Here is a 27,416-nt window from a genome sequence, read left to right as displayed (position 1 = left end):
AAGGTCTTACTCTCTGACCCTTCACATCAGATGTCAGCTAGTACTGATCAGGTTATCAACAGAGGAGGAAGATCAACAGGTGCTCATTGACAGCAACAACATGCAACAATTAACGACCAAAGAGGTCACTGAGGAGGGCAAATTGGTCTGCGCACTGATGTTAATAATTTAAGAGCATAAGAAGAGCCTGCTAGATCAGGCCGAAGGCCCATTAAGTCTACTATCCTATTCTCACAGTGGCCACCCAGATGCCCATGGGAAGCTCACAAGCAGAAGCTGAGTGCAACAGCATTCTGCCCACCTGCAGTTCTCAGGACTGGGTATTCTAAAGCATGCTGCCTCCAGCAGCGGAGAGCACAGCCAGTATAGCTACTAGTTTTCAATAGCCTTACCGTCTATGAATTTCTTTACCCGGACACTGAGGTCCAGAGCCAAGGTCCTTCTGCGAGAAGCCAAGTTACAGGGAACCAGGCAGAGGGTCTTCTCAGTAGTGGCACCCACCCTGTGAAACGCCCTCCCACTAGATGTCAAAGAGAACAACAACTACCAGACTTTTAGAAGACATCTGAAGGCAGTCCTGTTTAGGGAAGCTTTTAATGCTTGATGCATTACTGTATTTTTTTTAAATATATATTTTTATTAACAAACCAATCAAATCACATTAATTCCAAATTACAAAGCCAAATTTTTATTTTTTTGTTGGGGGTACCCATGCTTCAAGCTCCGAAAGGGATCCAAACATCTCTCTTGCTGCTGCTTTAATATTCACAGTTCTGTCCAAATAATATTCACAGTTCTGTCCAAATAATATTCACAGTTCTGTCCAATCTTCACTTTATTATTTTCCTCATCTTTTTGTTGTTATCATATATTCCTTTCTTTGTGACCTCTGATAGTGTCCACAAGTGGGTTAAAAACAAACGTCGTTATATCCTGTGTGAATTTTCCATTCCTCCAAGAGCCATATTCAGTCAGACAGACGCCATTTCAACACTTCTGTACAAAACATTCTTAAAGTCTGCCTGTTGATCTTTGCAGGCCTGTCAGTCTCTCCTCAATCTTCTTAGGGGGTTCTGCCAGGTCAAACTCACAGTCCGAAATAATGGTCTCCTCCCCCTCGATCGTAAAACCTTCAGCCAGGCCTGCTTCTTAACGAGACTCTTTTTATAACTGTGTCCAAAGGCCTTTCATTCCTTTCCAGATATTACACAAGCCATGTCTTTGTTTCGTAATTCATTTCCACACAGTTCTTAATCATCCCGCTTATAATCAGTAATTGCAACAATTCTTCTTGGGGGGAGGATTGTTAGATAATCTCATAAGATAAAAAAAAAGCCCCCCCATTCCGTCCCGTTCCGACATACTGACCCTTTGATGTATCTTCTTGTTATATTAGCCTGCTGAATCCAACCCGTCACTCCACTTCACAGAGGTCACTTCCATTAGCAGTCTTAACTCCCGTTTTTCACTCGAAATATGTGCATTTGCTTCTCTCTAATTGTTTGTTTTGAGCTCCTGCAACCAGGCCGCGCGATCAGAGACAGCGTCAGGGAGAGCCGTCCCACACGAGTGCTGTGCGCCTTGTGCCCTCACCCCCTTCTTTCGTTTTGTTTTATAAAATCATATTTTTATTAGATTTTACAAAAGTTAACAACCAATAAAAAATTAACTAAAATCACAAAAACATCAAACAACACACATCAAAAATACAAACAGAAAAACAGAAAAAAGAAAAACAGAAAAAAGAAAATTTAGCATAAAAAAGCTCTCTTTCAAATTAATACCCTTCCAAATCTTATTTTCCTTACTTCCACCCGCCTTCCTTTCTTGTATTCCACTTTAAAAATTAATTCAGCAAAATCATTTATTATTCAAATTCATCCTTTATTCTTCCCTTTATACTCTTATTTATCTTAATCACTAGAACCCCTTCATTTCATTTACAATGCCCTTAGCATTCATAAATTTTACAATATTTTTGTAGGTAAACTTTAAACTTCTTCCAGTCCTCTTCCACCTGCTCTTCTCCTTGATCTCGGATTCTGCCGGTCATTTCTGCCAGTTCCATATAGTCTATTACTTGCATCTGCCATTCTTCCAGAGTGGGTAGATCTTGTGTCTTCCAGTGCTTTGCGATGAGTATTCTTGCTGCTGCTGTGGCATACATAAAAAAGGTTCTATCCTTCTTTGGCACCAATTGGCTGACCATGCCCAGGAGAAAGGCCTCTGGTTTCTTTAGGAAAGTATACTTAAATACTTTTTTCAGTTCATTATAGATCATTTCCCAGAAGGCCTTCATTCTTGGGCAGGCCAACCAAAGGTGAAAGAATGTTCCTTCCGTTTCTTTACATTTCCAACATTTATTATCGGGCAAATGATAGATTTTTGCTAGCTTGACTGGGGTCATGTACCACCTGTAAATCATTTTCATAATATTCTCTCTTAAGGCATTACATGCCGTAAATTTCATGCCGGTGGTCCACAACCATTCCCAGTCAGCTAACATAATGTTATGACCATTATCTTGTGCCCATTTTATCATAGCAGATTTAACCGTTTCGTCCACAGTATTCCATTTCAACAGCAGATTATACATTCTTGACAATACCTTAGCACTGGGTTCTAACAATTCTGCTTCCAACTTCGATTTTTCCACCTGGAAACCATTTTTCCTGTCCGAATTATAGGCCTCTCTTACTTGGAAATAATGTAACCAATCCTGCACCTTATCTTTAAGTTTCTCATAGCTCTGCAATTTCAGTTTGTCCCCCTCCTGTTCCAATATTTCCCAATATTTTGGCCAATTCAATCCCATATTAGATTTTTTCAAGGCTTTTGCCTCCATAGGTGAGAGCCACCTCGGGGTTTTATTCTCCAAGAAATCTTTATATCTGACCCAGACATTAAACAATGCTTTCCTGACAATATGATTTTTAAACGCCTTATGTGCTTTGTCCTTACCGTACCACAAGTATGCATGCCATCCAAAAACATTATCATATCCTTCCAAATCAAGAATATCTGTATTCTCAAGAAGTAGCCATTCCTTCAGCCAGCAAAAAGCTGCTGCCTCATAATATAACTTAAAGTCCGGCAGGGCAAACCCCCCTCTATCCTTTGCGTCAGTAAGAATTTTATATTTTATTCTGGGCTTTTTGCCCTGCCAGACAAATCTAGCAATTTCTTTTTGCCACTTCTTGAAACAGTCCATCTTGTCAATAATCTGTAACGTTTGAAACAAAAACAACAATCTTGGCAATACATTCATTTTGATAACTGCAATTCTACCCAGTAAGGAAAGCTTTAAGTTTATCCAAATTTCAAGATCTTTTTTCACTTCAGACCAGCACTTTTCATAATTGTCTTTAAATAAATTAACATTCTTAGAAGTCATATTCACCCCTAGGTATTTTACTTTTTTCACCAATGTTAAGCCTGTTTCTCCCTGAAACCTTTCCTTCTCAATCGGCGTTAGATTCTTCTCTAAAACCATAGTTTTTGATTTATTCAATTTAAACCCTGCCACCTGACCAAATTCTTGTATTATTTCCAAAGCTCTTTTGGTGCTAGGGATTGGCTCCTGTAGTGTCAAAACTAGATCATCTGCATAGGCTTTCAATTTGTAGTGTTTGGCTCCGACCTGTATACCCTGAATCTGTTGGTCCCTTCTAATCATGTTCAGCAAGACCTCCAGGACTGAAATAAAAAGCAAAGGGGAAATTGGGCAGCCTTGTCGTGTCCCTTTCTCTATCTTGACTTCTTCTGTAACTGCATTGTTCACTATTAATTTTGCCTTTTGTTCTGAATAAATTGCCCCTATACCGTTTCCAAACCTTTCTCCCACCCCCATCCCTTGCAAATTTTTCTTCATAAAACTCCAAGAAATATTATCAAAGGCTTTCTCTGCATCAATAAATATCAATATTTCGAACTCGGGGGGTGATTTATGGCAACCGCAGGCGAGGCAGTGTTCCCCATTCCCTTGGGGTAACAAGGGAGGCTGCATACTCCCATATCAGCCTCTTAATTACCTCATGTGAGCCGGAGAGATGGTATTGTCGGCCATCTTCCAATGCGCCCCTAGCGCCCCCCCGATGCATTACTGTATTTTAATATTTTGTTGGAAGCCGCCCTGAGTGGCTGGGGAAACCCATCCAGATGGGCAGGGTATTAATAATAATAATAATAATAATAATAATAATAATAATAATAATAATAATAATAATAATAATTCGGGGTGGGAGCTATGTGCTGTGAGTATTCTGTTCTCTCCATTCCACTAGTTATCTGCTGTCCCTATTGTATCAATGCTGTCCTCTAACTCCAAGCACTCCAGATCACTAGGCTTCTAGCATTAGCATGTAAACACTTAAAATGTTGCTGTCCAAATGTGTTGGCATGTGTATTTTAGCCTATGGTGCTTTGGCTGCTCTGAATTGCTATATCATGTAACCTTGTGCTCTCATTCCCTAGTTCTACTCACTCCACCAATTTAAATTATTTTTATTTTATTTTCACCACCATCTTCATCTCAGGAGAAAGAATTGTTCCAAACTGGACCCTCCTCGGCTCCTGTCAGCTTTCCCTCTGCAATCTGTTTAAAGCTGCTCTTCCACCTTTTTCTTTTCTTTTATTCCTCAGTCATCTAGCTCCATTCTGCTTTAAGACTTCTGTCCAGCAGGCAGATTAGCTGTATGCATGATGAGCTGTGTAATACACTAAAATGCCCACAAACCCCAATGGATTTCTAGCAGCTTATCTATTTGTATTTGTGTTCTTGTATTTTGGATGATGGGAGACACAAACTTTACTTAACTCTCCTGAGGCACTGAAGCAATTGGTGTCTGCCTTTTTCTGTGCCTGGGACTTCTTATTTTTTGAAGCATCATCCTTTTTTTACATATAATGGCTATTTTGATAGCTGCCAACACACACTTGCTCCTTTATCACTTGACAGCTGCCTATCCTGATGCTACACATGTTCAGAGAGAAAAATTGTTATCCATGGATGAGAGATTTTGGTTGTTGCTGAGTTTAGTAGCTTCGAAATTCTGGCTTCCCCCCTGTTGTCACCCCCACTTCCTTGTTTCCTCTTTGATCCATTTATGTGATTTTTGTGTGGCCCTGGTACGTTTTTACCTGGGTGCAGTTTCCTCCTGGAAGAAAGATAAGAGCTTTCCCCATATTTTCCACCAACTCCCACAGAAAGCCACAATGTTCAGAGCCTCCTCAGCTCACTTTTCAGCCAACTCACAGAGCCCTAATTCTTGCCAAGTCTTTGCTAGATTTTGCCATGGAACAGTGGGGCTTTTCTTTGTCAGTACCTGCTGTAGGAAAAGCGGAAAACTCTCCCATAGAACTATTTGCATTTGGGGGTCTAATAGCCCTTTCCTTCGCATCTGATTGGAGCATGAATACCGAGCCTCATATTCAGATAACTCACCCAGTTGTCTCTCTCAGCTTCCAGGGATTGACTTTGTTGGCAGGGACCCCCTGGACCAGAACATGCATTTCTGCACTATAGAGATGCAGTGCTCATGGAATGAGAGTAGATTTGAACATAAGCTCCAGGAGGGTACATGATATCATACAATATGCTTTCCTTGCTGCTGAAATACCTTTCCAACAGCTGCCTTCCAATGCTGGCTTGCACTTTAATTACCTTGAAAATTGGCTGCTTCCACAAACTCTTAAAATATGCTCTCTGTGTTGCACAGGGCATTTTACAAGAAATACAGTGACTAAGGACCAATGCAAAGACACAAATAAGCATCTCCACAAAAGGTGCTCTCTGTGGCTTGGCATTATAGGAAGCTGCCTAGTCAGACCATTGGTCCATCTAGTTCAGTATTGTAACACTGTAATGCATGGCAGTAGCTTTCCAGGGTATCAGACTCATGTTCTTCACACCCTTAAGTGGAGATCACAGGTATCAAACCTGGGTCCTTCTGCATGCTCTACTGTTGAGCTACAGCCCCCACTGGTCACATTTCTACCACCACAAACTACCTCTGCAAGCACTCTCAGTGTGACGGTGGAGGGAACATGTTCTGTAAGAAAACCAAGCCTGAAGGCATGTAATCATATTCATTTTGAAAAAAATATTATGTTACATTATGTTAATTACATACAAATGTGTGCTCATTCTTATAGCACCCAGCTAAGATGACGATATGTTGAAGATGCAAATATTTCATATTCAATCCTCAGGTGAAAAAAGTGAAAATTCAAAATTATATTCTCAACAAATTAAAAACACAAGTTATTTTTATAGAAGGATAGCTCTTAACTTTGCCAGCATGAACCTTCTTTGTTCTAATATCACTTTTTTAAAAAATGACATCATAGCACTATAATTTTAAGTTTCTTTTCTTTACATAACAGGATTGACATTTGTTTTCAGTACTTTGCATAACGTGCAAAACATGTAGTTATCATACACACTATTAATTCCAGAGATGGAATGGCACTTGCTTACTATAGATTGAAAAGGAAACAATGGTTCAAAAAATGTATCTGAGGAGCCTTGTGAAGGTTGGCACTTCAAAATTTGACTGACACTGGTCAGATTCACCAGCTGTGATAAAAATTAAACCCAAAGGCTGAGAAGTGATCTAATCCTAAAAAATGAAACAATGTTGCTTAGAATACAGTGCAGCTAATGAAGCCATTTGCTAGGCAAAAGTGCTGATGGCTTCTGTATGGCAGGAAGGAAAAAGTGGCAGTGGTGGTGGGCAGGGGGTAATTATCACCTTTACCTTTGGGCACCAGCATGATGCAGTCAGCACTGTACAAGGACATGGAGGCTGGTTAGATGGTCACTTCTGCTGACATTAGCAACCTGAACTGATGCTGGAATGACTTACCAGACAACACAACACATCCACTATGGATGTGTTGGAGGAACTGGGTGGGGGAAAGAATTAATTTGCTTCATGAGCAAAAATCATGTATGATATAAGCCAACAGGTGCATGATCAGCCAAGGCAGTTGCTATGGCAATGGTCCAATGCTGGCTATATAAGTGATTAAGGCACATCTGCTAATTGTCAGGGTGTCAGGGTCAGTCAGTGAGTAAGTTGTAGTCTGTGTTATGTCCTAAATTGCTACAGTAACAGGAATACTTTCTATTTGTACAAATCTGCATCTGCAAAAGCCCACAAGCTGTATCTATGTATCACTGTCCAGAACTGTCGTACTGAAGCCTTATCTTCTGCAGCAGTAAACTGTTTTGGACCTTATGCTGCTTTTGCTTGGAATTGGGGGACAACATCTGCTATGTGGGTATCTTACCTCAGATTCCCATCAAGATGGATGAATCTGCCAGTTTCAGTTCTTTGGGTTTCTCGTTTGTCCAATCTTAAATTCAATTCTTCACATTTCTGCAGCGATTTGTGAAATCCTCGTCAGCCTATTAGTACAAATTTCAACTAATGAACACGTTTTTGTATATAGTTTTGACTAACATACACATTTTGCAAGCAATTTCCCATAATATAATGTATTTTTTATATGTTATTTCCACTAACAGATGTGTTTTAAGAGCATTTCCGCAATATGCATCACAAATTTCAGAGAAGTGTGAAGTTTGAAGGATAGCTGTGTTTCAGTTTGTGTACTGGTTTGAGAAGTATGAATTGGGCAGTTTATCAGTGAATAACAGACACCACTGTTTTCCTCTCAGGTTTCTTAGACTGAGGGCAAGTTAGCGTTGTCCTCTCTCTCTCATTTGGCTTCATGACCATGCTACATGATAACAACCCCCTCCAAACAAAAACCAGGAAAAGTTCAAGTAAGAACTTTCGTTCAATCTATTCATTTACTCTGCATTATCTTGTTCTGACCTGGCTGCTGAAGCTGAGTGTGTTAGTAAATGGATTGTTAAGGTTTTCCTTTGTTCAAGCTTAAGGATGTCTAATGGAATGTTCAATGACACAGTGGATCCAATTGTATTTACCATGAAGGATCTGAACCAAAAACTCATTCAACAAGATTTTCTATCTAGGTTTATTATTTGCAGGGAGATGACATTTTGCATTTTTTTTGGTCAGGGGTGGGGGAGAGATGGCATTTTGTAATTTAAGGCATCAGTTTAGCCATAGTCTCTCTGTGTGTGTCACTTGACCTTTTTAAAAATAATGTCTTCAGCCTTTTTTTTTCCGTTAGAGACATGAAAACTGAATAGTCTGATAATACATTAGCATACCATTTAAAATGTAGCTCATGGATGCAAATTCCAATACAATATGTTTGCACCATCCCGATCTATGTCTGCTGTTGCATCTGTACCATATATAAATAATAACAACAGCAAAAACCCTCAAGGGTAGATCATCTAGCAAAAACTTTCAAGTCTGAAGTGGTGAGCTGTGGCATGCAATTCGTAAAGTATTAAGGATGGGGTAGGGCTGTAAGTCAATGGCAGAAAATGATTTGCATTTTAATGCTCCAGTATCTCAAAAGGCCTAGGGAAAAGTCCCGTCTGAAATCCAGAAGAGCAATTGCCAGATGGACCAATGGTCTGACTCCATATATAAGGCAGTTTCTTATGTTCCTAAAATAAACCTAACATGAGAAGAGGTGTCTTTGAACACGTCACTCAGTTTATTTATGCACTTACAATGTTGCCCAATATGAGATGGGTGAATTTCAACCATTTTCAGACAAACTGTGAGAAACTGGTTTCAAGTGGAAAGGCTTTATTTATTATTATTACAGAAGTAGAGCTTGTTAAGTATAACATAGTAGAGTCATGTGCTACGGAGCAGCTCAAAACGAGCATAAATTAATCTGGGTCATTCAAAGTTTGCAAGGCAAGGTGAAGATCTGACATGTAAAAGGAATGAGTTATTGCATAATAGATTGGATGTCTTGGATTGAATAAAGACCTGAATTTGATATGTGGGAAAGGGGAACAGGAAGAAGTGTCGATTTGCAAGCCCCCTCCATAGAGGCTGGCCCCTCTCACTGTCCTCGGAGCTTGCATACCGGTAACCTCCTCTGGCTGATATCCAGACAGACCAGGGAGATTTTGATAGGCGACATTTTCCCAAGAGTGGGTAAAATGCACAACCCCTCCCTCCTGCTTCCACAGGGGAAAGAAAATAAGTCAGAAATCTATTTACATGATGTTTATTTCTGACATTACAGCACTAGAGAAAAACACGTCCTTTCAGTTCAGTTCTTCCAGCAAGTCTGACAAACTTCCTGAGCATGCGCAGTCGGAAGGTTTCAAGTTACACTCTTCACAAAGACTTATCCAGCCTGTGAACGTCCGGGGAAATTCTCCTTTCCCACAGATAGGCGCATCATGTGATGTCAACAATCTGGCTGTCTGCAGCGGTGATGTTTCCATATACTGACAAGAAGTATATCTTAAAGCTTTTGAACACAAAGAAAAATGTCTTAGACTTGATCCAGTTCCTGACCTTCAGAATGCACATTGGCAAATTATTTTCCTTTAACTTTATATCCTACCTTTTGGCCAAATTGGCCACCAAAGTGGCTACTAACAGACTTTTTAAATCTATATTCTGTTCCCAAAGTTTCAAAATAACAGAGCCTGGAAGGTTTGGTAGTAGCCCATTTCTGTGCATTTCTTTCCTCTAAGACAGGGATGGGGAACTTGTGGTCAGACACTACTGGATTACAACTCCTGTAATTCCTGATCATTGGTCATGCTGGCTGAGGCTGATGGGAATCCAACAACATCTAGAGGTTTCCCTTCTCTGCTCTTCAAGTTTATAAAATCTTCTCTTGAGATTTCTCTAGAAGTGATACAAGGCTTTTGAACTGGATTGTGATCTGGTTACTGGTGCCCCATAGCTTTGGCTTGGCAAGTTTATGGTCATGGGTCATATGTAGTATGTTATTTAAGTATTGCAGCTTGCCAGCTATTTGATAAAATCTGTTTCTATGGCTACAAACCTGAAATGTGAGGCTATTTTAACTGAATTTAGTTTATATTTCACATCTGTTTTTTAAACACACTGTAAGCCCTTAGGATAGAATGCCATGTAGTACTGAATAGATGTGTGAGCAGTGGAAAGAGCCGAGGAGTGACCATCAATTCCAGCTTACCGTCATGAGCAGGAGTTTTAGTTTCAAGCAATAGATTGGAGAATCACAGGTCAGGGATGGGGAACCTGTGGCCCTCCAGGTGTTATTGATTGCGTGGCGATTCCTGCTCCCTCCCACAGATGGAATAAATAAAGACACTGGACTCCAGAATATAGGTTAATGGGCGAAAAATGGCCACAACTTTATTGATTACAGGTAAGAGCGGTATTGGCTTTAGGCATTGGCCCTATCAGACTAACTGGCATAGAACCTGGAAGGGTTAAGCACCAACAGGGGGAGCCCCCGAGATGCACATCCCTAGGTGCTCCGCGAGGGGTTACCGCTCGGGAGCGCACTTTAGGCCCTAGCCTCCATAGGTTTCGGACGAGGCGACGCCCCCCGGAGTCCTTTAACGAACTATATTTGGGGGAGGTGATGGCGCTCCCCCCCAAACTCATTTGCATAATAATACCCCTGCTGGCTGTAAGAGAGAAAAGGGGCGAGCACGGGCTGTCCCGACCTTAAATGAACCCTACTAAGCCTGCCCCCGCTGCCAACCGATTGGCTGGCTTGTTGAATAATGAATACTAATGATTTCTGGGATTCCTCAAGTCCCGCGGGGCTGCAGCCAGTCCCGTGAGGATGTAGGTGGGGCGTGAGCCCGCAACCCCCCTCCTTATGTCAGGAGTGGCTTTGTGTTTGCTGGGGATAATGGGAACTGGAATCCATCAACATCTGGAAGGCCACATACTCCTCATTCCTGCCATAGAGTCCATATTTCTGTTTAAGTGTTATCCTTGAAAAGGAATGCTGACATGAGATGGGGAGATATGATCACATGTGGAGGCCCAACCCCCAACATTCCCAACAGAACGAAGCCTCATTGGCTCCACCTACAACGGAAAGTCTAGATCACAGAATCATAGAATCGTAGAGTCATCTAGTCCAACACCTTGCAGTGCAGGAAATTCAGCTGAAGCTTTCATGGGCAGATGGCCTTCCAACCTCTTATGACTGGGCTTCAAAAAACATTCAAAAGAACATACTTAGAAGCTTCCTTATGTTGGCACAGGGTTCCCCATTACAGCGAGGTTTCAAAGTGCATACAGCCGAATGTGCTTGGAAGCCCCCTTCAGAGTCTCCTGCACAGTGTGTGAACATCGGGGTGGAGCAAGTGGGGATATGGAACCTGGTGTAGGGTATGTGCACACAACTCCACAACACCTACCTGTTTTGGAACTCCCTGTTCAGACATAACTGCTGTACAGAGGTCTTGTAAGCAATTGTGAGTTTGATGATGTTTCCCTGTTAAAGAGTGTATGAATTCTGAGACACCCCCTTAGAGACAAATGAGTTGTTTTTGTTTAATTTCTCTTTCCTTCTGGTTGGTAGCTTTTGTTTTTGTTCAGCAGAGCTAGGTGTCTCCTTGTTGTGGCCGAATATGGTTAGTCACTTCATATATAAGACTGTCAGTGGAATTATTGCGGCACATTTGGCCGAGGAATTCTGAAGGCGTTTGGTTGCTCCCTGTGAAACAGCTTCTTAAAGAATATATGTCTGGCTCCGAATAACATAGATACCTTCACTTGGTTTGTGCGGGAAGTACGGAAAATATCACCTAGGTTGGGCTGTGTGAAAATAAAGGATTTTTTTACAGCAGAGGCTTTTTTTTTAAGGAAGTCTTAGTCTGCTTAATAAAGGAACGGTTCAGTGTTATGCAGTGTGCATATTTCATGGGAAAATGGGTTTGCTATCAAGACTCAGTGAAGTAGAAGCAAACACATGAAGCACTGAGTCCCAAATGAACTGAGTTGGTATCAGGGCAGATGTTAAGGTCTTTAGTATTCACTTTTGCTAAAAGGAACAAATTTCATTCTGAGGGCTGCAGAAAATGAGCTGGGTGCTTAGGTATCTCAAATATAGGCAGATTTATTTCCATTTAACCAGCGGTGACTATGGCAGGTCAATACCTTATTTAATGATACTTACGTGAAGAACATAGGGGGGTAAGGTGAAGGGCAGGTAATAAATTGTAACACTGATAATGCCAATGTATAAGATTTTCCATATAATTATGCATATGCAAAAATCAACAAATGTCTTCTCTTTGGTGTTTCATTTCCTGATTTTTATGGACTATCCAAAGACGCATAAAGTCCTCTAGGATTTTGAATCCAAATTGGGGTGGGGGGAGAGAGAAGCTTCCTTTAAAAATCGGAGCATTTCTCTCTTTGCAGAGGAAGCAGTCGGGTGAAAAGAAAGCAAGCCCGATGAATCCAAGTAATCCAAACAATTTTACTTGCATAAGGAAAAATACTCCTTTTTAGGAGCATGTATTCCTCTGTACGAGGGAACGGGCGGCGCTGTGGGTTAAACCCATAGAGCCTAGGACTTGCTGATCAGAAGGTCGGCGGTTCGAATCCCTGCGATGGGGTGAGCTCCCGTTGCTTGGTCCCTGCTCCTGCTAACCTAGCAGTTTGAAAGCACGTCAAAGTGCAAGTAGATAAATAGGTACCATTCCAGCGGGAAGGTAAACGGCATTTCCGTGCGCTGCTCTGGTTCGCCAGAAGCAGCTTAGTCATGCTAGCCACATGACCCGGAAGCTGTATGCTGGCTCCCTTAGCCAATAAAGCCAGATGAGCACCGCAGCCCCAGAGTCAGCAACGACTGGACCTAATGGTCAGGGGTCTCTTTACCTTTATTCCTCTGTAGAGACATCTGCTCACCTGAACCTTCCCCCACCCGATGCAGCTGCTTGGTAGGTCCCTCCTTCTTGCATTTTCTCCTCCTTTTCACCACACCTGCCTATCCTTCCTATGTGCTACCCCAAGGCAGCCCTAGATTGCTCTGGGCCATGCAGCCTGACCTTTGGTGACCAGGGGCTATCTCAATCCTACTTGACCAAGGCCTGAATTTCTCCAAATCAGCCTGATTCCATTTGGGACTCATTGGAATCCACTGCACAGCTCTAACAGATAGGGCATCATAAATGAAAGCACTTGTGCTTTCCTATCAAAGTGTAACCTGGTAGTTTTGTAGCATCTTCACTGAACTGATTTCCCATGGAAAAAAACAATCTACAATGTGAGCGAAAATATAAATGCCTGGTCATATGTTCAGTGATTATGCAAAATGTCCCTTTATTGTACCCATCCTTCTGTTTTCCAGCTTCTCTGCTTGCTGAATCTATGCCGGGTGTGAAAATCTGTGATGCATTGAATTAACAGGAGGCGGCGTAAAGCATGTTGAAATTTATAGGAAAATAAAACAGCACAAGGGAAATTAATTTTACAGGTTGTGTATTCCTTCATGTCGCTTTCGGTAAATGCTTGATATTGCGCATATATATATATATATATATATATATATATTTGCTTTCGTAGATTTTCACGGGTACAGGAATGCAGGTTTTGGTGTCCTCGGGTGTCTTCCCGTGTAAAAGTTGGGGTGTCTAGGCGACGTTTCGACGAGGTCTCACTCGTCATCTTCAGGCTGGTGCTTTCGGCTTCTTGTTACTGGAACAGAGCGGGATCTCAATGTTTGAGTTCCTATAAATACTGTAGAGGGGGTGTGGTGTCTAGCCTCCAATGTTCTGGGCAGAGAGGAAGTTCCCAGGCTAGTGTGCCTTTTCTTCTTTTGTTCCTTAATTACTTGAGAGATACCTTGAGTGATTTCTTGAGTGATATCCTGAGTACCACTTAGGTGGGTCATTAGGTGTGGATTAGTTGCTAAAGTCTTTGTGTCTTGACCTCTTGAACTTTGTGAAGAGTTTTCCTGAGAAGATGGCTGTATTGCACTTAGTTGTGCTTTGGCTTGGCTTCGTGTATAGGGGCGAGCTGTGGTTTTGTGGCTTGTGTCAGCCAGATCTGTGTAGGGATTGCAGGGGGGTGCAGCATCACTCAAGAAATCACTCAAGGTATCTCTCAAGTAATTAAGGAACAAAAGAAGAAAAGGCACACTAGCCTGGGAACTTCCTCTCTGCCCAGAACATTGGAGGCTAGACACCACACCCCCTCTACAGTATTTATAGGAACTCAAACATTGAGATCCCGCTCTGTTCCAGTAACAAGAAGCCGAAAGCACCAGCCTGAAGATGACGAGTGAGACCTCGTCGAAACGTCGCCTAGACACCCCAACTTTTACACGGGAAGACACCCGAGGACACCAAAACCCATATATATATATATATATATATGTTGCGTAGCTTTCAGGTGATAGTGCTGGAAAACAACAACTCCTGGACTTCTTGCAAACTATAGAATTTGTTACAGATAGGTAGCCGTGTTGGTCTGCCATAGTCAAAACAAAAAAATTCCTTCCAGTAGCACCTTAAAGACCAACTAAGTCAGTTCTTGGTATGAGCTTTCGTGTGCATGCACACTTCTTCAGATACACTGAAACAGAAGTTTCCAGACCCAGGAATCACAAGACAGGGAAACCAGTAGGAGAACACTTCAATCTCCCAGGACATTCTATACAAGATCTCAAAGTAGCTGTTTTACTACAAAGGAATTTCAGAAATAGACTGGAAAGAGAAGCTGCTGAATTACAACTTATCACCAAACTTAAAACCATGGAGAAACCTGGCCTGAACAGAGACCTTGGATTCTTATCTCATTATACATGACAAAGCCATTTTTCACCTTTTCACCCCTTGCTTCTTCCTGTAAGACCTATTGCAGTCGTTTAGAGTCGTCAACAGGCTCATCACAGCTATCTGCCAATCACCCCTCCCCAACTTCTCACTATATAGAAGGGTCTGGAAACTTCTGTTTCAGTGTATCTGAAGAAGTGTGCATGCACACGAAAGCTCATACCAAGAACTGACTTAGTTGGTCTTTAAGGTGCTACTGGAAGGAAATTTTTTGTTTTGACTATAGAATTTGACTATAGAATTTGACTATAGAATCTGGCTAGGCTGGGACGCGGGTGGCGCTGTGGGTAAAACCTCAGTGCCTAGGACCTGCCGATCGCATGGTCGGCAGTTCGAATCCCCGCGGCGGGGTGAGCTCCCGTCTTTCGGTCCCAGCTGCTGCCTACCTAGCAGTTCGAAAGCACCCCTAAGTGCAAGTAGATAAATAGGTACCGCTTTATAGCGGGAAGGTAAACAGCATTTCCGTGTGCTGCGCTGGTGCTGGCTTGCCAGAGCAGCTTTGTCATGCTGGCCACGTGACCCGGAAGTGTCTGCAGACAGGGCTGGCTCCCGGCCTCTTAAGTGAGATGAGCGCACAACCCTAGAGTCGGACACGACTGGCCTGTACGGGCAGGGGTACCTTTACCTTTACCTAGGCTTTAGAAGCCTTCTTGACCGCAAAATTTCTGCTCTAGATATAACACATCTTTCTGGAAGTAAAGGATTGCCAAGCCCATCCCTAATGGAGAATAATGAGCAGAGCAATCAAAACCCAATGAAATGACAGATCTGAACACAGCAGAGTGCAAAAGGAAGTCAGGCGGCATCCTTTGATAAGTGCGTCACGAGAGACTATCAAAAGGAAAGGTAAGAAAATAAAAGCCTCCTATTCTGTGATAAAGCTTGCTTGAAGCGGAAATGTCAGAGGCTGTTGCTTTTTTAACCACTTGTTCCTCTTGCCTTTATCTCAATTCACGTTGGGTGAATGAGGGTTATTTGTTTTTCCCCTTCTATAGTCTTTTCCTGCCTTATCAAAGACTGCTGGTTGCTTTCACTTGGGCACGCGCTCGCTGGGAAGCCACATTTAGTAATGTAAATGTATTTTCTTCCCCTGAAGCAGCAGCAACGAAAGAATTGCACCACTTTGCTTGTCTCTGCCTCAAATGAACATGAGAGCAGAACAGAGGGAGGTTGACTGACAGCGACAGCAAGAGAAGACTCCAGGGGATGGAGCCTTTTGGGTGAAGGCTGCAGAATGCTCTATCTAGCCCTTGCATTGTCCTTTGTTGATGTAGCATATGCAACCAAGTGCAGAATGGAATGTGAGTACCAGCTCTCGGCCATAGACTCTCTGGGTACATTCCGATAAACGGCTCTTCTTCAGTGTTCATTGATTCCCCTCCCCCCCATCTCTTTGCATTGGAAAAGAAGTGTTTATATATAGTGGGCAGATGAAGAATGGGAAGTTCTTTATCTGTCCACTATATTTTTATAAAATTTTATTTTTCTCTTCCTTTTAACCTTTTTTCTACTCTTTTTTCTTTATTTCTCTCTTTTTCCTTTCCTACTCCTTTTCTCCTTAAAGTCTTAGTTCAAGATTTAAAAAGGAGAAAAGATATTTGAAATTAAGCTTTGTATTTTCCCCTCTATATTCCCTAATAAAACTTATTATTATAATTTTTTTTAAAGGAAAACAAGTGGGCCTACCTTGTCTTATGGACTACCCAATTTCACTGCATCTCCAACCAATGCTCATTGGACAGCTTTTCACAGCTCCACTTACCTTAGACTTTATAGGAAGAACTGGCTCCACTTGATTCTCAAAATGCAGCAATTGCAAACAGTCAATGTACTTTATAAACTGCCTCTCAGGCCATAGGATCCCAGTAAAGTGCACACACATAATAGGGACCTTTCACTTAATGAAGATTCAGCAGTTTCTCTCCTGTGTCTGAGCTTTGTCTTTCTCTAACGCTTTTTAGCTCCTCTTTATCTGCATTATTTCAACTCCCCCTCTCAACCTCATGGCTAGTCAGAAGGGGCAGACAGTTCTGGATAAGACTCCAGTGCCCTGTTTTTTTAAAAAAATTCTCCCCATCTTCTGTTTGTGTTTAGGTTTCATTTCCCCCCTTATAAACTGAACATTTGATTTTTCAGTGAACTTTGCTGCTTAGAAGAACCAGGGGCAGTGCAAGGGGGGGGTGTCATGCCAAGGGGGGTGGCAAAATCACCCCAGGTGGATTGGCATGGCGGTGCTCATACCCCGGCAGGTGGATTTCCACAATTGGTGTCCAACCCTCCCTAAAAAAAGCCCAACAACTCTGGGCAACCTTCCCTAAAAAAGCTCAACAACTCACACCGGGTACCACCTGACCTTGCTACGCCTCTGAGAACAACCTCTTCGAAAGACAGAAGGGATTAATTTTATAAGAAAGAACAGAGCATCAAAACAGTGATCCTCACACACACTGTGCTAGACCCCTGGCAAAAGGTGGCACATCAGAGGATCCATAATACACTGCAGATGTCTGAACTCGCTCGAGACCTAGAGATGTGACGATAGACTGCTCTGCCTCTTTTCTTTTAGCAAATGTTTTGTGCCACTGGGGAAGTGGTAATTCTGTATCGATTTGTTTTGGATGTGATGCCAATAAAAGGTTTGATGATGATGATGATGTTCTGTGCCTTCCATGGGCCACACCCGGCAAAGGGGTTGAAGGTAGTGCCAACTGGATGCAAGGATTTATTTCAGAAATCTCATCAATATCTCACTGAATCATAGAGTTAGAAGGGACCTTGAGGATCATCTAGTCCAACCCCCTGCAGTGCAGGAATGTGGAGCTGTCCCTTACGGGGATCAAACCTGCAACCTTGGTGTTGTCAGCAACACACTCTAAATTCTATCTTGTTTAATAAAGTAGCTCACATAACGGATGGTATCAATAGAATTTTAAGCAGAGAATATTTCCAAAGTCTTTACATGAGCCAAAGTGCCCCTGAAGTCCAGGAAAGTTTGGCTGAGTTCTTTGGCACCCCTGTGTACTAAGTCTATCACAGTGAGAGGGTGAGTAGGAATTCTCAAATCTATCACGGTTCTCTTTTCACTGCCATCACATGTTAATTTTGGCCATTCCCCTGAAGATTCTGCCGAGTGGCTTCTGTGTCCCTGAAGTAGGCATTTAATTGCATAGAATGCAGCCTAGGCAAACTGATTAGTTTTAAAATATGACTGACGAAGAAATAATTGCCATAAGATATGCAAAAGAATTGTCAGTGAGGGATGATAAATGGGATTGATTTTTACACAGTGCAAAAATAAAGAAAAGCGTGGATTTTGCACAACTTTGTTGTCTCATTTAATGATTCATATTTGTTATTTGTCAAAACAAAAGGAGACTAATGATTTCGGATGACTACACAAATGGACAGTGCCGTTTCAGCTGCTCTGATGGCCACCCTGGGATTTAGAAGTGAAATGCCTGCAGGCCACTGGGGATATATAGCAAAAGGCTGTTCCAGTGAATTGATTCTTAGATGACAGAGGCAACCATTTCTGAAGAAAATAATACGTTCTGTGAGCTCCCACACCCGTGAAAAAAGGAACACACAACGATTGAATTGTAGGGGGAAGGAGCACTCCTTAATGTTTTTGGATGTGCTGCCTTCGCTGCTGTTTCAGAAGGCTCCAAGGAGATACAATATGACTTCATCCACCTACCACAATCTCTTTGTGGCCTGACCACTGTAGTACATGCACTGTTTGCTGCAATTCCTTCTATGTGAAGCTGCCTTTGGGCCTGGTTTGGGAAAATGAGGTGGCCTGACTGCTGATGTTTAAACATCTGCATTGGCTATCCATCTACTATCAAGCCAAGTACAAGGTCCTAGTATTAATATAAAAAGCCATAAACAACAACAAGGTCCGGGGCACTTTAGGGACCACCTGAACCCCTATAACCCAACTAAGACCATCTGCAGAAGCATTGCTGATTGTTCCCCAAGTTGGTGAGGCTAATTTGGGAACAGCAAGAAACCGTGCCTTTTACTGTCATTGATCCAGTATTGTGGATCAGAGGTAACCTTGTTCCATGGTTGAAGTACAGGGGGTGCAGAGGGGTTAGGGGGTGTCTGTGTCTGGAAGGCACCCTTACCTATTGTGATGTCCACCATAGCTACTGTTTTTAAGAAGGAGATGGGTAAGATTTGGCCAAAATTGGGATGAGTCAGAGATGGGACTTCTGGATTTCATTACGAGAAGGTTACCAGATTTTTTTCAAAGAATCTGGGGACACTTTTTTTCTGAAAAGAGAGGAAAAAAAGTTAATAAACAAAAAGGTTTTTTGTTTTTGTTTTAAAAAAGAAGTACTGGTAATCTCTTCTGTGGTCTCCTCTGTCGCACAACCTTCCTTTCAGCCCTGGCCTGCTCTCTTGGAGCGCTAGCTGCCATAGAGGTAGGCTCAGGTCGGGCCTGGGCTCAGCCACGTGTCCTTGCCCTCCCGGTGCTCTCCTCCCTCTCCTCCTCAGCGGCAGTGGCAGCAGTGGCGCGGCAAAGTCGGGGCGCCCCTCTTTTTTCTCCTTCATCTTTCTCTCTCTCTCTTTCTTCCTTCTCCTTCTCTTTTCCTCCTCTTCCCTGTGTCGGCTCCAGGGTTTTCCTGGCCCCAGAGCGCCACTGGGTGGGTGGCTGGGCGCTCTCGCTCCTGGCTCAATTTGGGTCGGGGAGTCAGTCAGTGGTTCCCCCAGTTGATACATGGGCATCCCCAGTTCCCCCTCGGCAGTGGCGGCAGCAGTGGCAGTCTTAGCATCCCAGAGCCAGCCTGTCTTAGCAGCCCAGAGCCAAAGTTGGCTTTAGCTGGCTTCAGGGGCTGCTTGCTGCCGTGGCGCCTGCCATTTTGCCTCGCCAGAAGTCCCCATATGATGTGTCTTGTGCCATTGAACCAATCACGCAACATTCATTCCCTATTAATAAATCTACAACACTTAAAATATAAATCTGTGGATATTAAATGAAATACGGGGACATTCTGGGGACGGATTTTGTCCAGGAACAGATTTGTAAATGTGGGGACTGTCCCCAGGAAACTAGGATGTCTGGTAACCATACATTAAGAGCCCTCTAGCTTTCTCTCCATATGTGTGCACCAACAACATCCACATTCAAGTCCTAGTTACAGATAGGTAGCCGTGTTGGTCTGCCATAGTCAAAACAAAACAAAAATTCCTTCCAGTAGCACCTTAAAGACCAACTAAGTTAGTTCTTGGTATGAGCTTTCGTGTGTATCTGAAGAAGTGTGCATGCACACGAAAGCTCATACCAAGAACTAACTTAGTTGGTCTTTAAGGTGCTACTGGAAGGAATTTTTTTTTTTATTCAAGTCCTGTTCTGGTAGTAATTGCTCCCATTTATCTATTTATGTAATATCTCCCCTTCCTCCTAAAAGAGACCAGGGTATCATGTTGGGCAACATAGGAGGAGGAGGACCAAATGTGGAGAATGGCTCTTCATGTGCAGAACAGGTTCATCTGCAGGAACCAAGCCTCTCATTGGGTACAGCTGTAAAATGCAAAGGCCAATTCCTTGAAGATCTTTGTGCTGTAGATGTCATATTAGTGTGGGTACTTGGTGCAGACCTGCTCTATCTACCTTGCCCTTTGTGGGACAATGACCACCTGAATAAGGCTACAGGATATTCATTATCCAAGTACAAAAAGCACTAGGGGGGAAATCAGGCAGACAACAATGGAAATACAGTGGAGGAAAGGTAGGGGGCAAGTGAGGGGATAACTGGGGGACAGGAACTTTTGATGAGCACATGACATTTGGCAAAACAAAGGCTAGACCACACAAAAACAGGCATCTGAGAGGCATGAAAGGAAAAGCAAGGGAGGTAACATGAGAGATAGTATGCAAGCAAGGAAGGGGGAAGAATCAGACTTTATTAAAACAAAAACAGAAGGAGATGTATTCGCTTGAAATGGGAAGGGAGGGGTTAGCCAGCAAACCTCATCCTTGCATTCTCCTTTGATCAACCACATGGCAGGCTGGTTTCAGATCAGACAGCAAATGAGATGATAATATGACTGAAAATGCTGCATGTTTTTTTTTTTTCTTTCTTTCTTACAGGATCAGAATGTCAGGAGAATGTGGGCAGGAGAGAGTTTATCAAAACACTGCCTGTTTAATTTGTGCCCCCTGTTCTTCCATGATAACTCCATGGCTGCCCTCCTTGACCATAATACCACGAAGAACCCTTTGTGACAGCAGCCAAACTAAAGCAATAATGGAAATAGGACACTGTTTAATGCTAGCAAGATGCAAACCCCCCCCCCCGCCCTTAGCAAGTTTTTACATGGTGATTTTGGGCAACATAATTAGCTAGGGGGAGGTATGGGGGAGGAATGAGTGCATTTTGCCATCAAGCTATTTATAGCTGTTGCTGGACATTCTGTACAAGGGTGATTAGCCACTAGACTGCATTATTATTAATCTGTAATTAACTTAGGTACTAGGTTCATAAAATCACAGAGCTGAAAAGGGCAGACAAGTCATTATCTAGTTTTGTCCCCCATGCAGGACAAGAAAGACCTACATGCTACCCAGTGTGTGCAGTCTAGACAAGGAGAGGGGAAAGTGTACGGCTAGTGAAATGGAGATGTAAAAATTACCTAGGCTGGATTTGACCAAGGACCAACCTATCACCCACAGTGACCAACTAGCTGCCCTTGGAAAGTTCACCAACACAGCAAGTGAAAACAGTCATCCCCCGCCCCTGCAACTAGTAATAAAAAAATGCATTGCTTCCCTCTTAATATGGAGGTTGCATTTAACTGTCATGACTAACAGCCGCTGATAGACCAATCTAGTGCCAAGTCATAAATAAAGGGGGAAGTCGGGGCAGGGGGAGTTTTGTCGGCCAGTCTGATGCCATTGCACTTTCATTATCACAAAAGAGGGAATGTAAAGGTCTAACTACTTTTCTATTTGAAAGAAATCAGTGTTGCAAATGTTTAGTCAACTCATTGACTTCAAACTATTTTAAATGACTACGGAAGTTTGTTCAGAAACAGATATCAATGTGTATGTTTCACACACACACACACTCTTAATAAAAATTCCTGATGACAAATCCCAACAAAGGCACTCCCTCCTGTAAGTGAGATTCTAAGATGATTCTTATTGTGACAAAAGTCTGTATCATTTAGAAGCATATGATTTTCCTATCACAATTATTGTGTTTCCCCCACCAGTTTAAAAGTATTCAGATTTAATTGGTTAATTGATTGATTAATTGTCTGAAACTCAGTAGATTGACTTGAACTCCTACAGTTAATACACTTTATTTAACTGGGTAACTAGTCTAAAACAAAGGAATTTGAAACACAGGATGTTTTATTGTAAGATTTTCCTGTTAGTGGAGTAGAAGAAAGAGGGAAAATGGCAGTCAAATCCTGGCACTATAATTTACCATATGGCATCCAATACCAATATTTGGCTGTGTGGGGAGGAGGTTGGGAAGCTGACGGCCATTCCTGTCCAGCCATTTCTTAAAGCACACCTTCAATGGTGTTTTGTTTTCAATATATTTTATTAAGGGTTTTCTTGTTTTACAGTGTAGGTATAATGCCTCGTATTTTTTTTCCCCCCGTGTAACATTTTTACAAATCCATTTCATTTGTTGAGGCATTAGGGGGAGAAGAAAAAAGAAAAAAAAAAAAAAGAAAGGAGGGTGGAGGGAGGGGAGATGGATGGGGGTAGGGTAGCGGTGTTTCTATTATGCTTAATGTATGTAGTTTGGTGTCAGCGTGCTTGTGTTATTCACTTGTGTTCCTTTGGTGGTGAGAGAGGTTGGGGTTGGCCTAGGATGTGATTGTTTGTTTGTGATTGGCTGTGGTGATCTTTGTTTTCGTGTGTGAGTGAGGTGGGTGGGTGTTTTGGATCAAGTTAGCCATATTGATTTGTATGCTGTTGGTGGATTATTGTCATTGTCCTGTTGGGCTGTGTATGTGATAAAGGGGAGCCATACCGGGGTGAAGGTGTCTTCTTCTGTTTGTCCCCATGTCAGTTGGAGACTGAAAGACTTTTAAGATGCATCTCTGCTAATTACATGCAAACCAAAGCTGTGTGCAGAAGCCATGGACACCGGTTGCTATGTTTCTGACAGTGAGAGAAGAGAGGTGATTGTTCTTGTGGGTGGTTGCTTTTGTGTACAGTTTACACTGCATATATATGCCAACAAAGTCTCATTACTCACAAACCTTTGGAACAGGCATGAAACATTAATTCAGCAGCCATGCTGGAAAAGGGAAGCAGAGCAGGGGAAGGTGATGTGGATTGATGGATGTATGGACAGATAAAGGCATCACAGCAAAGAGCGGTTTACATTTCTTTCCATTTGCCATTGTCTCCTCATTGACAGATATCTCCATGCACCCTGCCCTATCTAACCAGGAATATAGTGGTCCCATATTCCTTTTTAAAAAATAAATTAGTTTCAGTTCAGTCCCCCCCCCCCCCAAGTATCCTACAGCATTTGAATTTTGTTGGCAAGGCAGGCAGGTTTTCTAAGAACCCACCAAGCAGGTAAAAGTGAAAGATGGCTGGCAGGATTTGATTTCTTTGCAAAGTGAAGAGGATAACAGTGGAATCTAGAATCCCTTTGGTTTGTCATTATTTAAGAAGAGGGCTAAGGAAATAATCTAAAGATAAGTACAGTTTCAACAGCTTCATCTAGGGATGGACAGATCAGTCTCTTTCTGTTCCATGCCAGTTACACAAACGTCCGTTCATAAATCTGTTTCATCTCATTCCTGCATCATTCTGCAATTTCTAAAAAGAAATCTGGATGGGAATTAATTTCTAACTACATTCCAGAATTATGATCTTTAAAACATATTTCAACCTATGTTTACACACATATTAATGCATTCCATCATGAAATACTATTGCACACCACCCCAATCTCTGAGTGGTATGAGATTCTAGGGGTTCCAGGTGCTTATCCGCAGTTTGGTTTCCTTGGAATGAGGGGCAGTGGAGACTGTAGTAGTATCATTATCATATATGCTTTATGTACACATATATACAATCTGAGCCTAAGATACAGGGGCTCACAGCATTAACACTCCAAAAGGTCTTGCTTCTCACAAAGCCACAGCCTTGGAATCAGGCAGAAATCAAGCATCTCTCTCTCTCTCTCTCTCTCTCTCTCTCTCTCTCTCTCTCTCTCTCTGGCTTTTGCCTGCTTCTTACTCAGCTCTCAAAAACTCGGCTTTTTGGTTTTCTGTCTTTCTCACTACCAGCCAGGCGAGGGAGTGGGCCCACCTATTGCCCTTCTTTCTTATAGGAGGAACTTTCTTATAGGACTATTAACTCACCAAGACTTGCCTACCTAGTACAGCAACGGAAGACTCTTAGATTTTAATCACTGCAGGACCCCAAGAATTAGAAGGGACTCAAGCACCCTACAGACTATCACCCCCCAAAAAAACTCACAACACCACACATTTCAGGGTCATTTCTTGAGCCAATAGTTGTTGTTGTTTAGCCGTTTAGTCATGTCCGACTCTTTGTGACCCCATGGACCAGAGCACGCCAGGCACTCCTGTCTTCCACACATCAACATTTTTGTTGTTTAGTCGTGTCCAACTCTTTGTGACCCCATGGACCAGAGCACGCCAGGCACTCCTGTCTTCCACTGCCTCCCGCAGTTTGGTCAAATTAAGCTTCGAGAACACTGTCCAACCATCTCGTCCTCTGTCGTCCCCTTCTCCTTGTGCCCTCCATCTTTCCCAACATCAGGGTCTTTTCCAGGGAGTCTTCTCTTCTCATGAGGTGGCCAAAGTATTGGAGTCTCAGCTTCATGATCTGTCCTTCCAGTGAGCACTCAGAGCTGATTTCCTTAAGAACGGATAGGTTTGATCTTCTTGCAGTCCATGGGACTCTCAAAAGTCTCCTCCAGCACCATAATTCAAAAGCATCAATTGAGCATCAAAAGTATCAATTGAGCCAATAAGTGTGCTGCAAAACTTGCAGACGTGTGAAATCCAAAGGATTATTAGGTTCCAATCCACCCATTAGTCCAGGGAGAACAGATCAGGCCAGTTTGCATAGGAATTTGTAGAAACCAAATTCCTCAGTTATCTGTACCTTCAGTCTTGTAACACTCTTAGGAATAATTAAGGATCTGCAGAAGATGGAAGAAAGATACGTGAAAGGCCGGAGGACTTTGAGGATGGCCTACAGAAGTCAATGGGATCAGTTCAAGAATGTAGATGACTCTGAAGAATACCTGCTGACAGCATTCAAAGTGACTTGAATGACTACATTTTCCTCATGTTGTGTCGAAATCAATATCCCAAATATCAGGACTCCCTTTAAGTGACTCTCTATGGGGGGGGGGGGGGAAGCAGCCCTGTTCAAAGATTGAAGCCTCTCTGGCTGGTTTTCTGTCAACACTGCAGGCTCTGAACAATTTTCAAATCCTAAGACAAAGTAGGAGTCCTGGGGAAATGCAGGTAGCCAAGATTAAGCAGAGATCCAGCAGTTGGTTTACAGTTATGTTCTCACAAAGTTTCTATGACTACAAATGTCATTTCTTGAGTTATTTTAGCACTTGTTTTTGTTCTCATTCAGAGAGAAATTGAGGGATAGAAAAAATGAGGAGGTGTTCATAATCCTTCTTCTGAACTCTTAATTATTGAGAAAATTACTTGATTTGGGTACTATGAGACAGTTCCAAAATGGCGCCTTTCCCCCATGAAGGGCATTGAAGCAATGTGCTGTCGTTGGCTGTGATTGCCTACATGGCATGTAAAGTGTCAGGGCTGTGGAGTAGTGAAAGGGGAACCCTGCAGAGGTTGCACTGGAGATGGGGAACCTGTTGTCTTCCAGATGTGGCAGCCATCTTACCGAACTTTAAAGGTGGGATGCAAAAGATGACTTTTGCCTGTGGTGAGTGTCATGTAGCTACACTGCGCCCAGAACATTTAGGGATATAAGTGTTGAGACCAACACTTTAAATTGCACTTTAATTGCACAGGACAGTTCCTTCAGCATGGGTAAAATATGCTGCATGTGGCTCATTCCTGACTGAAAATTGACTGGAATGCAATCTGAATGAATTGCAGCTTTTAGACAGCGTTTGATAGCACCTCCAAATGCAGTATATTCCAGTAGTCCAGCCTGGAGGCTACCAAGGCATGCAGAAGAGACCCTCTGATGGGGAACTTACTGTGGTTCTGCATACCACTGATGTTTGGCTGGCTTTTACTAGGAACCCAGACTTTCAGAGTGTTGTAAGAGACTCCAAGTGCTTTCCATGTACTATACACCTTGGATGTTAAAAGTTTACATGTTTGCCTGCTTTTATCTGAATGTTTTATATAGTTATATGGCTGTCAGTCACTTTGATATAGCCATCTGGATAGGATACAATTTATGTAAGAAATAAACAAATAAAACCCAGATCACCCTTCCATGCTGGGGTAGGTCCCCCAAACCACCCTAAAGTCTTATTCTGACATCTTTCTATAGGTACTTTACCCAGCAATGTCAGAATCCCAGATGCCCAGATGTTCTGTCCCTGTGAAGCAAAAGCCCCTTGATAGCTGTGCACAGGTACAACATATGATCCTATTGCAAATGAAAATGTTCATGACAGCATGAAATAGAGAGAGTACATAGGCCTGAATTGAATTAAATATTACACCATTGATTGTGTTGTTCATTTTAACATCCTGTTCAATAAAAGCACCTCACCCAGCATGTTTTGCCATTTATCTTGTGCTATTGTGGTGCTTCTGACTTGCCACCTCAGTGCTTTTTATTATCATTATTTTACTACTTCTTTACTTTGTTGTCGGAAGCCATCCTTTTCCTTAATCTCTGACTCTTGGCACCCTTACTTCTACTAGTTGCTTCCCCGTGATTTTACCTCTCATCACTACTTCCTTCCCCTTCCTCTTCTGTTGGACTCGCCTATAACCCTCTGTTATGGCCCAATTTTAGATAATCATGCAAATAGATGTGGGGAGGTGAGGGGGATTGGTCTATTAACTGTTGCTATGTCATAAAGCCATTGAAGTCTCCAAATCAGCAAACCTTGCTTACTGTGGTTTCTGCCACTGCAATTATTAGGGCAAAGGAGATTTGTGTGCATGTGTGTAGGATATGAATAACATTCCTGCAGTGTTTTATACTTGGCTTTACACTTTACACTTGCAAATCTTCATGTGTTGTTCAGTGTCAAACAACAACTTATTATTGTTGGAACTCACCATGCTTTTTTGCTCCTTTTCAACAGATGAACATTAGCAAGTTAAATTGTGTACTTTGGCTGTTGGAAAGAGCTAGAATATTCCTATGCAGTGTTTTGTATTTATGCTCATATATAAACTTTTACCTCCTGAAAAGTGTATTCTTTCTGCAAGTTGTGTATGCCCACAAAGGCATTGTTTTCAGTTGCTTATCTCAACAGCTGAAACTGATTTCAGTTGTCTGAAGTGCTTCCATTTCTTCAATGTACTTAATTGCCCAAGTGTTCTTTGATGCTTAAGACACCCTCGAGTTCTTTAAGTGTTTCCTAGTGTGCCAAATTGCCCCAAAATGTTGCTAGTGTTCATATCGTTTATATATTTTCAACCACTTCAAGTCTCAAGCATGGTAACCACTCTTAATATTGCTTTCTTTATTGCAGGATTGTTTTTCAGGTATGATTCCTAGCAGCCA

General features: G+C 42.3%; 1 long non-coding RNA gene across 1 annotated transcript; it reads left to right on the top strand.

Moving 5' to 3' along the window:
- Nucleotides 1-7,725: 7,725 nt before the first annotated feature.
- Nucleotides 7,726-16,007, top strand: LOC310843994. The gene is made up of 3 exons (XR_014563862.1): nt 7,726-7,792; nt 15,388-15,559; nt 15,810-16,007. It is a non-coding gene; the product is annotated as an uncharacterized lncRNA (long non-coding RNA).
- The last annotated feature ends 11,409 nt before the right edge of the window (nt 16,008-27,416 follow it).

The sequence above is a fragment of the Podarcis gaigeae genome (assembly GCF_964106915.1).
Source record: "Podarcis gaigeae genome assembly, chromosome: 4".
Taxonomy (NCBI): domain Eukaryota; kingdom Metazoa; phylum Chordata; class Lepidosauria; order Squamata; family Lacertidae; genus Podarcis; species Podarcis gaigeae.
Note: the sequence above shows the minus strand (reverse complement) of the source record. Positions and strands in the feature narration are given on the sequence as shown.